Genomic DNA, 16,780 nt, shown 5'->3' on the forward strand with positions numbered 1-16,780 from the left:
AGTATGGTCTCTAGACGGGTGGCCACAAAACCCCATGACTAAGAGGAAGGGGTGGGATGGGCAGGGGGACAGTTAGCTTCTCTGCTACAGAGCCTCACTTTCCTTCTGCATCTACAGAACAGGGTCCACAGGACCGCTTCCAGTCCCTCCGGCCCTTGCTTCAACCCCCCTGAGCCTCAGTACCTTCGTCTGTGAAAGTGAAACGACAAAAGTGCCGACCTCAATGACACATGAGAAAGGACTTTGCCCTCCGTCCACACAGAGTCGGGTACTCAGATGGGAGCTGCCGTGATGGCTGTTTTCATTCAGCCAATCAACAAATAGGGCTCGAGTGCCCACTGTGTGTTCACGGTGCTGGAGATTCCGCAGGGAGCAAACTGAACCGAAGTCCCCATTCTCAGACGGCTTGTATCCTAGTGGAGAAGACAGCAGTGCCTGCTCGGGGAGAACTGTCACCTCTTCTGACCACTCTCCCCCCTCCCCCAGCCCCAGCTCTCAGGGTTACCAAATGTGGGATTTCCAAGTTGGGGCACTTTGTAAGCGGGAGCCTTCCAGGTGGCTTCTTGTGGTTAGTGATAGAGTCCAAGTGAGGTACATTTCTGCTGATGTATGCTCCAGAACCTTGTCTTACGGACCACATTAGAAGGACGGGTGGGGGTCGGCCAGGCAGGTGGGGGTCACGAGCATTTCAGGGAGAGAGGGTCATAGGCACAGGGCCCAGCGGTAGCAGTTGAGGACCCAAAAAGGCTGCGTGGTCGGCACCTGTGTGTGAGGGGTGAGAGATGACGGGGGGCAGAGTCCACCCCGTAAGCCCCTGTTGGCCGTTTCCGGCATTTGGATGCTGTGACGGCAGCGGGAGGAAGGCAGTGGAGGAGAGGCAGGCACAACTCAGTTGTGCTGTGGAAGGATCCACTGTCCAGGTGGACACAGGAGCTAAGAGGGGAGACTGAGGCAGGGAGATAGCAGTTGGGGGGAGTCGGAAGTAGAAGTAGACCCCCCCCCCACATTTGAGAGGTACGGGGCCAGAAGAAGAAGGACAGGATGCCCCAGTGCGTGTGCGGTCCCCTCCAGGTCCCCTCAGGTGTTCCCCCCAGGGACACCCATCACTCTCCTTTCTCAGCAGGCTGCCTCTTGGCCGTCCTGCCCCCAGGGAGCTCACAGTCTGCTCAGAAGCAGGTGTCGCCCCACCAGCCCCACCAGCCCCACCAGCCCCTCCAGCCCCGCGCTCCCTGCTGCTGTCCCCTCCCTTCCCCGAGTCCGCGGCACGGCTCTTAGTGACTGTCCTGGAGAACGGGGCTGCCGTGTCCAGAGCTGGGGGGCCACACCACTGCCAGAACCCCGGTTCCACCAAGCTGGTGTTGGGGGTGAACAGGCAGGAGGCTGGAGGAAAGAACAACAGCTGAGGTCTGGGCTGGGGGGCCGTGCCCCCCGTAGGGGGTCTGTCTGCAGGCCAGCCTCAGGGGTCTTGGGCCACCTGTTCTACGGCGAGATGTGGAGGGATCCCTGTTGAGCTGGGGTCAGGAGTTCTGCGTCCCAGGACTGGCCTTAGCACCAGCTCCCTGGGTGACGTTGGGCCAGCCCGGCCCTTCTCTGGGGCTTGTTAAGAAACAAGGGGTTGGCCTCAGGAATCCTCTGAGGTCCCGTACAGTTCTCTGGAGCTCCTAGAACCCCAGCGACCCAGGCTCAGTAGGCGCCCCAGACAGATGGGTGGGCCGGCCCCGCGTCGGCCGCTGCACTACTCCTGGGTGGGTTGAGCATCTTTGAAGCCCGAGACCTCAGGGCAGACCCGGAAGCTTGGAACATGTTCAGTCGTCCCAGATGGAGGGTTTTTCTGCTTCAATTATCTTCCTTGCAGGTTTTGGGTTTTCAGACGGGGGCTGGCAGCTTGGCTGAGTCACAGTAACTATTTTCCGAGCTGGCCGGGAGCAGACACGGGGGACCTCGGGGTTGAAAATCTGTTCTCCTTCCAGTACCAAGAGTTTGAACGACTCCGAATCCAGAGAAACGGCCTCTCCCCGGGTTCCTTGTGGCCAACCGTCACCAAAACCTCTCGCGCGCCCGTCCACCCTGCAAAGCGTGACGTGGCTGAAAAATTTAAGTGGTGGGGTCGATTGGTGAATCTCCCTGCGGCCCCACGCCCGGACCTTGGGTGGCGGCCGTGTGAAGGGTGGTGACGTTTGGGGAGTCAGTGCTCCCAGCCGGGGGACAGGTTCTCCCCTGTTGTGAACATCTAAGAAAAAAACCAGGCAGGAGGAGCTGGGGTCATTACATCGGCGTACCTATTTTGGTTGCCCTTCAGTTTTCCCTTGTCACGCCTTGAGGCACACGCGGGAGCCACGTTCCGGATGGCGATCGTTTCTTGGGCAGAGCACACGCTGTGATGAAAGTTGGCCGAGTCTTTCTCAGACGTACCCCTTCCTGGTAGGTTTCTCGCTGCTGGTAGACCCTGAGTGGCAATCGCCCCCTTGCCTCCTCGAGGACCCCAGCCCCGCCACCCCCCTGCCGGCACAGGCCCCCCCTGAGCCTGGGCGACCGTCGCCAGCCCCCCTGGGGCCTCCTCCCTCCGCTCACCCTGAACATCACCGGGCTGGAGACTGGGCTTGTGTTCACAGCTGTAGCCGCTTGCACATGACCGTCTTTTTCCTGGGGTTAAGGAGTGGGGGTGGGGGGGGGTCCCCTCTCCCTTCTCTAACCTGGCTCCTGCCGCCAGCCTCCTGCCGTTTCTGGCCAGCACTTGTTAGAGTGGCCAGGGTTGTTTTTTTAAACACTAACAAAGCTATCCGGACACAGCAGCAAAATTAACACGGCTCTCTTCTGGGCCGGGAAATCCCAAGACTCACGTCCCTGCCCGTCCTTTTGAGGCCCCGCGGGGAGATGGGCATTTGAGGACACGGCGGGGGGGGGGGAACATGGCCGAGGCCACGGGACAGGCCACGGGTTGTCAACAGAGGTTGCTGCTTGAGACACTGACCACCGTCTTTTGGTGCGGAACCAGGGGCCGGCGCCCCGATCTGGATTTTTCTCATTCCCCCCCACCCCCGGCAGTTAGGGACTCCCATCTGCGACCCTGAGTGAGAAAGTCCTTTCATACCTCTGGCCACCGAGGAGCAGAAAGACGGGCACGTCGATGCTGGCTTGCAGAGCGGGTGGCGTGCCAGGCAGTTGCCCTCGAGAACTGACTGGGGCTGACTTCTCACTGCCTGCCTTTCCCGGCCATCTCTGCTCCGGCACAGAAACCAGGCCAAGTGCCTGGGGAACGTTTGGCCTTTTTTGTGAGCAGGGGGAGAAGCAGAAGAAAGTCAAATATTCCTCTGGACTGGGACCCAAGAGAAGGGGGCAGGGAGGCTGGCGGGGCTGACGGAGGCTCGGCCATACTCGGGCGCCTGCCCCGCTCTGAGGCTGCTGCAGGGGAGGGAGGAGGGGGGCGGCCAGGGAGGGGGCACCCTGCTGCCCCCACCATTCCCCCGTGGGACCCTTCGGCCCCGAGCCTGGCGGGCACAGCTGCCCGGAGGAAGAAGGGCTGAAAAAGTGCCAGCTCGAGAGGGGGCCTCCTGGGTGCCGGGCAGAGGAGAAAGTTCTCCGAACTGTCGTGTTGGTCACGTCTCCTTGTCTATAATAACACCTAATTTATTTGGCATTATTGGAGACGGAACTGTTCTTCTAAGCGACTTTGCTAAAGAACTGAGGCTTCCTCCCCAAGCTTTAACCACCGAACTATTTTGTGAATCAAGCCTTTTTAAAAAAAATTGTGGTCAACAGACATAACGTAAAATTTACCATCTTAAATTTGTGCGTTTAAACGTACGCATTTTATTTATTTATTTTTTTTATTTTATTTTTTTTTTTTGGGACAGAGAGAGACAGAGCATGAACGGGGGAGGGGCAGAGAGAGAGGGAGACACAGAATCGGAAACAGGCTCCAGGCTCTGAGCCATCAGCCCAGAGCCTGATGCGGGGCTCGAACTCACGGACCGCGAGATGGTGACCTGGCTGAAGTCGGCGCTTAACCGACTGCGCCACCCAGGCGCCCCTAAACGTACGCGTTTTAAATCGTGCTACGTCGTCCCCGCCCGTCTCTAGAACTTCCGTCCTTCCCGACCGAAACTGTGTCCCCAGCAAGCGCCAGCTCCCCGTGCCCCTCCCCGCCAGGCCCTTGCAACACCGTGCTCCTGTCTGTGTCCACGAATCTGACTCTTCTAGGAGCCTCGTAGAAGTGGAGTGTTTGTACAGTGTTTGTCCTTCCGTGTCTGGCTGATTTTCACTCAGCAGAATGCTCTCAGGGTTCATCCGTGTTGGAGCAGGTGTCCGAACTGCCTTCCTTTTTAAGGCTGAATAATATCCCACGATGCACACGGACCACCTTGTGTTTCCGCATCCGTCGCTGGGCACTCGGGTCGCTTCTGCCTTTGGGCCGTCGCGAACAGTGCTGCTATGAATGGGGGTGTCTTTTGCAAGTGCCTTTTGAAAAATGCTTTCTCTTATTTCAGAGGTGTGGTCATTAAAGAGCGTTTTTAAAAGGCAGGCAAGTTGAAAGAACACGAATCATCCCTAATCCTATCATCCGGGGAAACTTTTGGTGTATATGTATTTAAATTTCCGTATATGCCCTTGTGTTTTGCTTATTTTCTTTAAGATTTATTTATTTATTTATTTATTTATTTATTTATTTATTTATTTAGAAATATTTTTTAATGTTTATTTATTTTTGAGGGAAAGAGACAGGGCACGAGTGGGGGAGGGGCAGAGAGAGAGAGAGAGAGAGGGAGACCCAGAATCGGAAGTGGGCTCCAGGCTCTGAGCTGTGAGCACAGAGCCCCACGCGGGGCTTGAACTCACGAACCGTGGGATCATGACCTGAGCAGAAGTCGGACGCCCAACCGACTGAGCCAACCAGGTGCCCCTATTTATTTATTTTTTGAGAAAGAGAGAGCACGAGTGCGGAAGAGGCAGAGAGAGGGAGAGGGAGAGAGAGAATTCCAAGCAGGTTCCACTCTGTCAGTGCCGAGCCTGATGCAGGGCTTGGAGCCACCAACCGAACCGTGAGATCCTAACCTGAGTCAAAATCAAGAGTCAGTCGCTCAACCAGCTGAGCCACCCAGGCGCCCGTGTTTCACTGATGAATGTGTATATACATCCTGCTTCTAATAATGGGGATTTCATATTCGAACACATTCACTATTTTGTATCTTGCTTTTTTAAACTTGCTGATACCTTGACTCCTGGGCTGCAACATAATTTTGATGATTGCTTAGCATTTCGGTGCATGAATGTACCACAAGTTCCGGCCCATTTCCCACTAGTTTCCAGTTTTCCTCTATTCCCAGCAGCATGCAGGGCACATCCTTGGAGTGAAGCCGCTGTGCACATGTTTGTTTATTTCTCTGGAGCAGATTTTTAGAACCACGGTCAGTGGGTTAGAGGGTATATGTCCATTTGTCAATCTTTTGGATCTTTTATACATATTGGCAAATTGCTTGTCCGATGAGTTTTACTTCTTTTCCTCAGCGGCCCAAAAGAGTAGTGGTTTCCCATCCCCTCACTGATGAACTGCATATTGTCATTTAAAAAAAAATTTGTTTTGGGGCACCTGAGTGGCTCCGTTGGTTGAGCATCCGACTTCAGCTCAGGTCATGATCTCACAGTTCCTGGGTTTGAGCCCCACGTCGGGCTCTGTGCTGACAGCTCAGAGCTTGGAGCCTGCTTTGGATTCTGTGTCTCCTTCTCTCTCTGCCCTTCCCCTGCTCACGCTCTGTCTCTCAAAAATGAATAAACGTTAAAAAAAAATTTTTTTTTTAATTGTTTGTGTTCCTTCTTTAGGGAATTGCTTATTCGTGACCTTTGGTGTATTTTTTCCTTGGGGGGATTTCATATTTTTGTAAAAATGAATTTGTAAGAAATCTTTGTGTATCAAAGATATAAATTGTTTGTCATATCGACCGCAAACAATTTTATCCCAGTTTGCCCTTTACTCCTCAGTTTTGCTTTTAGTGCTTGTTGATGTTAAAAAGGAAGGAAGGAAGGAAGGAAGGAAGGAAGGAAGGAAGGAAGGGAAAGAAAGAAAGAAAGAAAGAAAGAAAGAAAGAAAGAAAGAAAGAAAGAGAAAGAAAGAAAGAAAGAAAGAAAGAGAAAGAAGAAAGAAAGAGAGAAGAAAGAAAAAAGAAAGAAAGAAAGAAAGAAGGAAAGAAAGAGAAAGAAAGAAAGAAGAAAGAAAGAGAAAGAAACAAGAAAGAAAGAAAGAAAGAAGAAAGAAAGAAAGAATAGAAAAGAAAAAAAAGCTTGGTTTTCATGTGGAGACATTTCTAGATGTTTTCTTCTAAACGTCTGCATTTGGTATCATTCTTAGTGACTCGTGATTCTCTAAGATGTTATAGATATTTGTCTACATTTTAGTTTATCCTAACACATTTGTAGCTACACTTTTCACACTTAAATCTCGAATGCATTCCTAAAATGATCGGATGTCTCCTGTGAAGTAGAGAATCCAACCTTACCCCTTCCTGACTGTCCTTTTCCTACTGGTTCAAAACGCTCCCTTTGCCATGTGTTAATTCTCACATACTTTTGGTTCTGTTTCTGGAGGTTTTTTTTTTTTCTTCTGTCCAATGATATGAATCTATTTTCCATTGCCAGTTCCACACTGTTTTAATATTTTAATTATTTTTAGGGCACGAATCCCATGATTACAAAATTCCTTGGCTGTTCTCTTGCATTTTATTTCCAGATGAACTTTAGAATGATTTGGTCAACTTGGAAAAAAAAATTCCTCTGGGATTCTGATTGAAATTGCATTACATTTCTAGATGAATGTAGAGGGCATTGGAATCTTTATAATATTGGATCTTCTCACCTGAAACTTCAGTGGATGTTGTTCACGTGGTTTTCTTGTGTAGGTTTCTTAAGTTTATACTTGGGCATTTTGAGATATTTGCAACCAAGGTGAATGGCATTTTCCACTATCCTTTCTAATTGTTTGCTGTTGGCATATATAAAAGAAGCCGATTTTCATGCATTTGTTTAGGAATAGGCCTGCTCACTTAACTGTAGGGCTGTCTTCCTGGGTTTAATTGTAGACGATCATAGCATCTTGATAGAGTGTTCTGTCTCTTTCCAGCATATCTGCTGTTCATTCTCTTTTCTTGTCTTATTGCATTGGCTACACTCTTCAGAACAACTTTAAGGTAATAGGATAGCAAGGAAGACAGCAGACATCCTTATCTTAATTCTGCCTTAAGAGGGAATATCTCTAGTGTTTCAAACTTTTCTATTTAAAGAGTGCTCAGTGCAATCTAATTTTGATCTGTCAGAGGAATTGTTAGTTCATAATTAAAAATTATTCTATCATACAGTAACATCACCAGGGATCAATGCAGGGTCTTGTGTATCTATTTGACTGGTAGGTCCCAGAATTCTATTTTACTCTTACCTTCATTCTCTCTCTCTCTCACACAGGATTGACTTACTTAAATTTTCCTTGTATCTTCTGTCTTGTTCCCAAGCTGTTATCAATTATTTCTGCTGTCACTGAGTCTGCTTCCAAAAGAGTACTTCCCTCTCCTCTCTTTCTTTTTTAAATTGTTATTTTAATTGAAGTCATAATCCACGAGCATGGAAAACCTTTAAAGCACAACAAAAGTAAAAATTAAAAAGCCGAAAATTCAAACATTGTAATAAAAAGTGTCTTCTCTCACACGGACTATTTATTCATTCTGAAAAAGGCAACTTTGTATCCTTCCAGACAGGTTTGATGCTTGTACCAGGACTTGTGTTAAATATACATCTTTGTATTTTTTTAATACAAATTGAAACACACTGTCACATGATTAAGTGTTTTTTTTTTTTTTCCACTTGTTATATTGTGAGTCTTTTATTGATTTATTTATTTTAAGGGGAGGGGAAAAGCAGAGAGAGAGAATCCCAAGCAGGCTCTGGGCTAAGCTCCACGAAGGGCTCTATCTCGTGAACTGCGAGATCATGACCTGAGCCGAAATCAAGAGTCAGACGCTTAACCAACTGAGCCACCCAGGACCCCCAGTCTTTTTCAGTCAGCACCTATGAATCCCTCATTATGCAGTCGAATGCAGGTTAATTTATTCGCACAGTTACCGATAAGTACCGAAAACTTAAGTTCTCCCAGTGTTTTGCTATGACAAAAACAGCTACAGTGAACGTCTGTATAAATAGAAACCTTGGCTCCCCTTTTCTGATTTTCTATGAGAAGGGGAACAGGTGAACCATTGGACGCTGAATGTAAACTGGGAATAAACAGGTTCTGAACAAGGGTCTGATGATTCCCTCGAGCAGAGTGAATGGAGTTTAGTCAAGGACTTTACATTGTTTATTGCAGCTCTAAAGTGGGGCCTTGACTCATTTCTTTTTTTTTTTAATTTTTTTTAATGTTTATTTATTTATTTAAAAAAAAAATTTTTTTTTCAACGTTTATTTATTTTTGGGACAGAGAGAGACAGAGCATGAACGGGGGAGGGGGAGAGAGAGAGGGAGACACAGAATCGGAAACAGGCTCCAGGCTCTGAGCCATCAGCTCAGAGCCCGACGCGGGGCTCGAACTCACGGACCGTGAGATCGTGACCTGGCTGAAATCGGACGCTTAACCGACTGCGCCACCCAGGTGCCCCTAATGTTTATTTATTTTTGAGACAGAGAGAGACAGAGCATGAACAGGGGAGGGGCAGAGAGAGAGGGAGACACAGAATCCGAAGCAGGCTCCAGGCTCGGAGCCATCAGCCCAGAGCCCGATGCGGGGCTCGAACTCACGGACCGCGAGATCGTGACCTGAGTTGAAGTCGGACGCTTAACCGACTGAGCCACCCAGGCGCCCCTTGACTCATTTCTTTATTGTCACCTGGCCTTGTTTACTAATGAGTTTGCCGGATAAATGATCCCTCCCGCCTCTGTCCCTGGAGACGAGGTTGACACTACTTGGTCATGTGACCTGTAGCCACCAAGGCTGTCCTTGATTCTGTGTTCGTTTCCTCAGCATCACGTATGGGCCAGGCGAGTCTTACCTGGCCATGCGGCATCCCCAGCGATGCCATCAGGGGGGCACCTGTGTGGTCTTGCCATCACAGTGAGCTGAAACGCAAACAATGGGACATGAAGGTGTTGCTGTGCAATAGGTCTTCAAGGATGTGGGGGCCGGGGGCGGGGGGCTGTCATTGCAGAGAGACTCTGGCAGAGACACAGCACCAGGCAGGAACCTCATCCACGAGGCCCGATGCTGTCATTGCGGGACCTGGGCTGGAGCAGGCCGTGGGATGCTGCGGGGCATTTCCAGCCACCCCAGCGCAGGAAGAGACCAACCACCATCCGTAACTGGGATGTGGGCCAGGAGGGTTGGTGGGATGCTGCTGAGAATGTGGGTATGAGGGAGCTTAGGGTGCTCGGGTGGGATGAGCGATTTTTCGCTCGCTTGCCCCTCAGTGTTAACTTAGGCTGATGTTCGTTTTCTTTCTGATTCCGACAGCCAGGCGCGTTAGTTGAGAGATCCAAGGAAATAGAGAAAACTGCAAAGGACAGAGCGATCTGAAGTCCTAACGATCCAGAGAAAACACCAATAACATTTTTGGCATCCGTTCTTCTGGTATTTTTTCCTATTCCTTTTTTTGCACCTGAATCTTTAGGTGCAATAGAATTGCACGTACTTTTTGTAACCTAGGCTTTTTATGCGCCTCCTTCGAAACGTTTTTTTCCACGTTATTAAATATTCTATAGCATCATTTCAATAGTCGCATACAGTCTTACCTTACGAGTATAGAATCATTTATTTAAGACCAAGTTGCTGTCGTTAGAAACTCAGGCTGTTTTGGTTTCTCTGTTTCTTGCTTCCTTTCCTCCCTCCGTCCCTCCTTCCTTCCCCTTAAAGAAATTCTACGACGAACGCCCTAGATGTATATTTGTGTAAATTCAGACTTTCCGTATAATAGATTCCTAGAGGTGAAATTCTCGGGTCAAAGGATAAGCATATTTTAAATTTAAATTTGCTCTCCGAAAAGATTAAAGCAATCCTGTTTCCACCAGAAACATAGGAGAATGCCTTAAACTCTTGCCCAATAGTTATTATTAAAAAAAAAAAATCTTTGCCTATGTACCAGGCGAATAATTATCATATACCATATATCTACTTTTAAGCAGTCTCTACGCCCGGCGTGGGGCTCGAACTCATGACCCCAGGATCAAGAGTCGCCCGCTCTACCGACTGAAGTAGGCCAGGTGCCCCATGCGTATCATATTTTTTAAAGTTGAATTGTTTCTTTCCTGAATTTTAATCAATGTTATTTATTTATTTAAAAAAAAATTTTTTTTTTTTAATTTTTTTTTTTCAACGTTTATTTATTTTTGGGACAGAGAGAGACAGAGCATGAACGGGGGAGGGGCAGAGAGAGAGGGAGGCACAGAACCGGAAGCAGGCTCCAGGCTCTGAGCCATCAGCCCCGAGCCCGACGCGGGGCTCGAACTCACGGAACGTGAGATCGTGACCTGAGTTGAAGTCGGACGCTTCACCGACTGCGCCACCCAGGCGCCCCATAATCAATGTTATTTAAAAAAACAATGAAACGGGGCACCTGGGTAGCTCGGTCGGTTGAGGGTCCGACTCTAGATTTTGGCTCAGGTCATGATCTCACAGTTTGTGGGTTCAAGCCCCACATCGGGCTTTGTGCTGACAGTGTGGAACCTGCTTGGGATTCTCTCTGCCCCTCCCCTGCTCTCTCTCTCTCTCTCTCTTTCTCTCTCACTCAAAATAAAAATAAAAAAATTACACAACAGAGCAAAAAAGCGTGAAGAAGAAAAATTAACTGAGTAACCCCTCTCCTACCTAGAAATAATCACCACTAACATCCAACTCTTCGAGAGTTCTGAAACTTTCTCTACCAACCTCGACTTCCCCGTGTCTTTAAGCGTGTGCTGTTCCCCATGCGGAGGGCCTTCCCTGCTAGTTTCCAGGGGTTGAGATGCCCTATTTGTTGTTCAGAGGCCGTTGAAACCCCCTGCCTCCCTACCCCCATTGGTTCTCTGTAACCAGACATTTTCTCTCCCTTATAGTCTTGATGTCCTGCCTGTGCTGTGTCCATACCTTCCTACTTTTGTCGGATCCTGCTCTCATATCAGGTATGTTCCTGGAGACCGTAAAGCTCGCCGGAGGCGAGGACCATCTTCCACGTCTGTGACCCTAGCATCATCAGCCCAATGTGTGGCTCCTAGTAGAGACCTCCGGAGATGCCTGCTGGATGGAACTGTGTTGAATTTGGGAGGACCAAGGGATCAGGTCTGGCTCAGGGAGTTGGTTGGCCTGACCCTTAAGACCAGACCCGGGTTACTTTCCGTCCATTTCCCGTTGCGGAATGCCCTGTTATTTGCGGTGCGTGTGTTCCAGAGAGGAACTTGTTGTTCTATGAATTGCACGCTTGTGTTTGTTGACGTGAGCCAGTGCGGCCCAGTGACATCCGGGCACTCTTGGCTTTAGCCTTTAGGCCTGGCCCTTGGGACACCGTTATGGGCAAAGAGGTACTGAGGGGCGGCGGGCTGGCCACACCTGACGCTGCCCCGGGGCCACCCCCGACAGCCTGGCCAGGTGAGCAGAAGGCTTAGCCTCGTCTCGTGTAACACAGCTCGGCCTTGGATTTCATCCTGTGCGGCTGCGTGGGAGGCTGAAGATCCAGCCCCGAAAGACACTGAGATCCCTGCTGCGCCTTCTTCTTGGGGGCTTGCGACCTGTCGCTAAGACGAGAGAGGAAATAATACCTTCATGGGTCCTTCGGGAAATGCAAATGAAGGGCCCAGGGCACGACCACTGCACAGCCACTAGGATGGCTGCGATGAAAAAGAGAATATGAGGTTTTGGTCAGATACCGTGCAGGCAGGAGTATAAACTGGTGCAAGCATTTTGTGTTATAAATCTTTTTTTTTTTTTAACATCTATTTGTGTTTGAGAGAGGGGAGGGGCAGAGAGAGAGGGAGACACAGAATCGGAAGCAGGCTCCAGGCTCCGAGCTGTCAGCACAGAGCCTGACGCGGGGCTCGAACCCACGATCCGTGAGCTGAAGTCGGATGCTCAACCGACTGAGCCACCCAGGCGCCCCTTGGGCCGATATTCTATGTTAAGAAGAAGTTGAAAAGTAATTGGTGGCGGTGGGGGGAGTGCCTAGGTGGCTCCAACTTCGGCTCAGGTCATGATCTCACGGTTCATGGGTTCGAGCCCCGTGTCAGGCTCTGTGCTGACAGCGCAGAGCCCGGAGCCTGCTTCGGATTCCGTGTCTCCCTCTCTCTCTCTCTGACCCTCCCCTGCTCAGGCTCTGTCTCTGTCTCTCTCTCTCTCAAAATTAAACATTAAAATTTTTTTCAAAGAAAGTAATCAGTGGGGTATGCACCCCAAAAGAGTTGGAGGCAGGGTCTTGAACCGTCCGTTGATGGGTGGATGGATAAACACAACGCGGGCTGTACATAATGGGATATGCGCGATTGGGCCTTAAAAAGGAAAGGCGGTTCTGACACCAGCTACGATACGTTGGCACCTTGGAGGCGTTATGCTGAGGGCAATGAGCCAGACCCCCGAGGACAGATACTGTGTGACTGTGCTAACAGCAGGTGCGTAGAGCGGTCAAGGTCACAGAGACGGGAAGCAGAATGGTGGACTCCAGGGCCTGGGGGAGAGGGGGAGGTGGTGGTCGGTGGGGACAGAGTTTGAGTCGGCGAAGATGAAGAACTCGTTGAGACGGACAGTGGTGACGACTGGCGACGCGTGAAGGTAACTCAATGCCACCGAGCAGTGCACTGAAAGCCGGCAGGGCGGTGGGTTTTATGTCATGTATGTTTTACGACAATAAAAAAAACCCTAGATGCACGTAAGGATGGACGGCACGAAGCCGGCTCTGCCCCGTCTCCCGATGGGGGTGAACCCCGGTCCGGGGGTGCTGCGGCCAAGCCCAGAGCGCAGGGGGGGCTCTGGAGGGAGGTTCTGAAAGGCGGAGAGTGGCCCACAGACCTGGAGGCGGCACTAAGGTCAGAGCCAGTGGGCCCGCGGCCGACGTGTCGAAACCGGCTCGGTGGAGGGCAGGCGTGCTGGCTGGAAAGAAACTTCCCTCGCCCCGCAGCACCCGGCCTGGCCTTCGTGTGAACTTGGAGCAGCAGGACCTCTGTCAGGTCCTGGGGACGGGAGACTTCACACGGGCGCCTTGGCCTGAGGACTGGCGGGATTTCCTCTGCGGGCTTTCTTCTGGGTAGTTGGAACCACGGGCCCGCCTGCCAGGCAGGGCCTGCTGCCCACAGGACATGCAAAGTCAGAGGCAGATGCCTGAATACCACCGGCCGGGTGGCAGTGAGAGCCTCCAAGGGGGCAGGGTTGGCAGCGGGGGGGGGGGCCGCCTGTGGGAATAGCAGCCCTACTGACCTGTCCTCAGGGCCTGTGGGGGCAGAATTCATGCTTCCTGAATGTGCCAGAACCCTGGGCAGCTGTGTGGTCAGGTGTTTGGTTTTGAACGTCCGCTTTGGGACGGGAAGGCATGTTGTTAACACTCTTACCAGCAGGGACACGGTTCCCAGAAAAGCCGCCTTCTGACACCTGGACTTCAGGGCCAGCCCCGGCCGGTCAGCTGGGGCCACTCCGTCTGCCCAGTCTTGGGTCTGGGCTCTTCCCTCCCCACCCCAGGCCCGTCCTCCCCGGCAGCCAGCTGCCGATCGGGGCCTTTTCTGGAGGTATCTGGAGCCTGGCGTGTTTGCATGGTGGCCCCGGAATGCCTTAGGAACATTTTGGGGGACTCAGAAAAGAATGCTCCCCGGCTGGCAGGTGAATGTAGGAGGCATTAATCCAGAATAATTTTTCCTGCTGAGACAGTTTTGTTAGAAATCTGTGGAGACGTGGGAGTTCTTCAGTACTTGTGATATTAACCCTGGCATCTGCGTGGAGAGTGGGGTGGGGGTGAGGGCTCCACGCTAGAGAGAAGGGGAATTTGCCCCTAAAAGGTTGTCTTGAATTCCCTGTGATCTGTGCATGCACTCTGTGTCTTTGTGCCCTTTTTTTTTTTTTAAATATTTATCTTGAGAGGGAGAGAGAGAGAGTAGGCAAGGGGAGGGGCAGAGAGAGAGGGGGCGCAAGAGAGAATCCCAAGCGGGCTCCGCGCGGTCAGCACAGAGCCCGATGCGGGGCTCGAACTCACAAGTCGCGAGATCATGATCTGAGCCGAAACCAGGAGTCCAACCCTTTAACCTCGACTGAGCCACTCAGGTGCCTCTTTGTGCTGTTGATGGAGAACAGGCAACCTGTCTCTGGCCCTTTAGCAACTAGGAGATTCCTCCTCACCCCCAGAACCCAGGGCCTGGGGCAGAAAAGGAGGCGGCCCAAAGACAGAGAGGAGTGGGTGGAAGGGAAGGAAAAAGAAGGCGATGGATGGTGAGCAGACACGCCCTAGTGTTCGGATCGAAGTGTGCTAGGCTGGGGCTGTGGGAAACCGGGAATCTTCTAGGCCAGCGGTCCCCAAAGCGTGCTCTCAGGATGTCTGGGCATCACACGGGAACTTGTGGGCCATGCACGTTACTGGGCCCCGCCTCACACCCCCGAGTCACGGCCAGCTGGCATTTCAACAAGATCCCCCACGGTTCACATGCACCTTGAAGTTTGGAAAGCGCGAACCGGGCCACGCATCCTGGCCCAGAGGGTGAAGTGGGCGTCTGTGGCCCCAGAAGGTTAACTGCCTGGGGTGGGGGGCTCCCTGCCCACTGTGTAGGTGAGACGGGGCAGCCACGCCTAACTCTTGGGACTGAGAGTTTGTGCCTGGGCGAATCCATTTGCGTTTCGTGTCTCGGGGACCGAAGTTTTGCGCGAGCTGTTATCACGGAGGGCGGGTAGAGCTGTGAGGTGGGTTGGCGGCCCAAGAGTTAACACCCAGAGCTGAGGGCCCCAAATGCTGCGGGCCCGGCTCATATCGCCAGGTTGCTCTCTGATCACGGATATTTCAAAGCAAGCTTTTTCTTTTTAAACTTTAAAAAAAAAAATTAAAAAAAAATTTTTTTTAATGTTTATTTATTTATTTTTGAGGGAGAGAGAGAGACAGGGCATGAGCAGGGGAGGGGCAGAGAGAGAGGGAGACACAGAATCCGAAGCAGGCTCCAGGCTCCGAGCCGTCAGCACAGAGCCCGACGTGGGGCTCGAATCCATGAACTTCGAGATCCTGACCTGAGCTGAAGTCAGACGCTCAACCGACTGAGCCCCCCCCGCCCAGGCGCCCCTAAAACCAGCTTTTTCTGTCATCGTTGCCACCATCATCATAGGGCTGACCCTTTATCAAGGGCTCCCTGGGATCCCTGCCCTGGGCTTGTCACATCTACCCAGTACCAGTCTCACTTAGAACTGAGGAAACCAAGGCTCAGAAGGAAAATAATGCGCTCAGGGTCATTCATCTTGGTAACAGAAGAGATGGGATTTGGGCCGAGGCACATGTGACTGGAACACCACACTTTCTTACGCTCTGGAGGCCAGGCAGAACTGTAGTGCACTTGTGACGGTCCCCGAGTTCCACAACTGTGGGGCAGGAGTTCTGTAAGTGCCAAAATTTGCTTAGTTATTATGATCATGTGTTAAAGGGAGCCAAAGCATCTTATAAACACTAATGTCTGTATTGCTTTTGGTTTCCATGTGCATTATAATTGTGTTTTAATTGAAGACCAAAGTGGAGGGGTGCCTGGGTGGCTCAGTCGGTCAAGCGTCCGAGTCGGCTCGGGTCATGATCTCTCAGTTTGTGAGTTTGAGCCCCGCATCGGGCTCTGTGCTGATGGCTCGGAGCCTGGAGCCCGCTTCAGATTCTGTGTCTCCCTTCCTCTCTGCCCCCCCTCCCCCCACTCACACACTGTCTCTCTCTCTCTCAAAAATAAATAAATGACTTACAGTGTTACAAAAATAATTGGGAAGGACACATGTATGCTATCTTCCTAGTTATGACTGTTTCCAGATCATAGATTTTAAGGGAAAGAGGAAGGTGGAGGTGGGGGCAGAGGACCCTGTATGAACATGGAGACATGAGATCATGTTTATGGCTCGTTCAGTGGGGACAGGGACATAGATGCCTGGGGTGTGACTTGTCCCAACTTCTGCACAGATCGGGGTCGCTTTGGTGATTGGTTTAACGAACGTTTAGCCTATGGTGGGGGTGGTCGGCAAACTGTGGTCGATGGGCAAACTCCAGCCAGCCCCCTCTTTTTGTCAATAAAGTTTTACTGGAAAATAGCCACACGCACTTGTTTACGTCCTGTCCGCGGCTGCTTTCACACGGCGACGCCTGAGTTGCGTCATTGTGACAGAAACCGCGTGGCCGGCAGAGCCAAAAATATCTACTGTCTGGTCCTTCACGGCAAGAAAGTCTGCCAGACCCCGGTCTCGTGTTAACATGTTGGATGTCTCCTCCGAATTTTCTTTCCGCTGCGTGTCACAAAGGCTTGAAACTCCCTCATGCGCCGAGTTCACGGATCTCGCAAACGTGGTTTGATCACAGCGGTGAGAGACCTTAGCTCAGGGGCTGTGGGCCCACGAGAAAAATGTAATCGAGGACCAGAGGCTTGAGAAAGAAACGTTCAGTGAACTTGCACGGGTCACGGTCCTTAGCTGCAAATAACAGAATCTATGACCTCAAGCAGAAGGGGATTTGTTAAAGAGTTCGGTAACTCTCAGACTTGCCAGGAGGGCTGAAGGGAAGACTGTGTGCGGACTCACGGGAGCAAAGTCCCCAACCCTCCCACCCCCCCCCGACCCTCCCCCCCCCCCCGGGTGCACCACCAG

The 16,780-nt window shown here is 51.3% G+C and overlaps 1 protein-coding gene across 1 annotated transcript in view; it reads left to right on the forward strand.

Annotated features, from left to right (window-relative positions):
• The window catches only part of NTN1 (netrin 1), a 175,398-nt gene that overhangs the window by 48,082 nt on the left and 110,536 nt on the right, over window positions 1-16,780 (forward strand). The window lies entirely within an intron of this gene.

Source organism: Prionailurus bengalensis, chromosome E1 (assembly GCF_016509475.1).
Source record: "Prionailurus bengalensis isolate Pbe53 chromosome E1, Fcat_Pben_1.1_paternal_pri, whole genome shotgun sequence".
NCBI classification, from domain to species: Eukaryota; Metazoa; Chordata; class Mammalia; order Carnivora; family Felidae; genus Prionailurus; species Prionailurus bengalensis.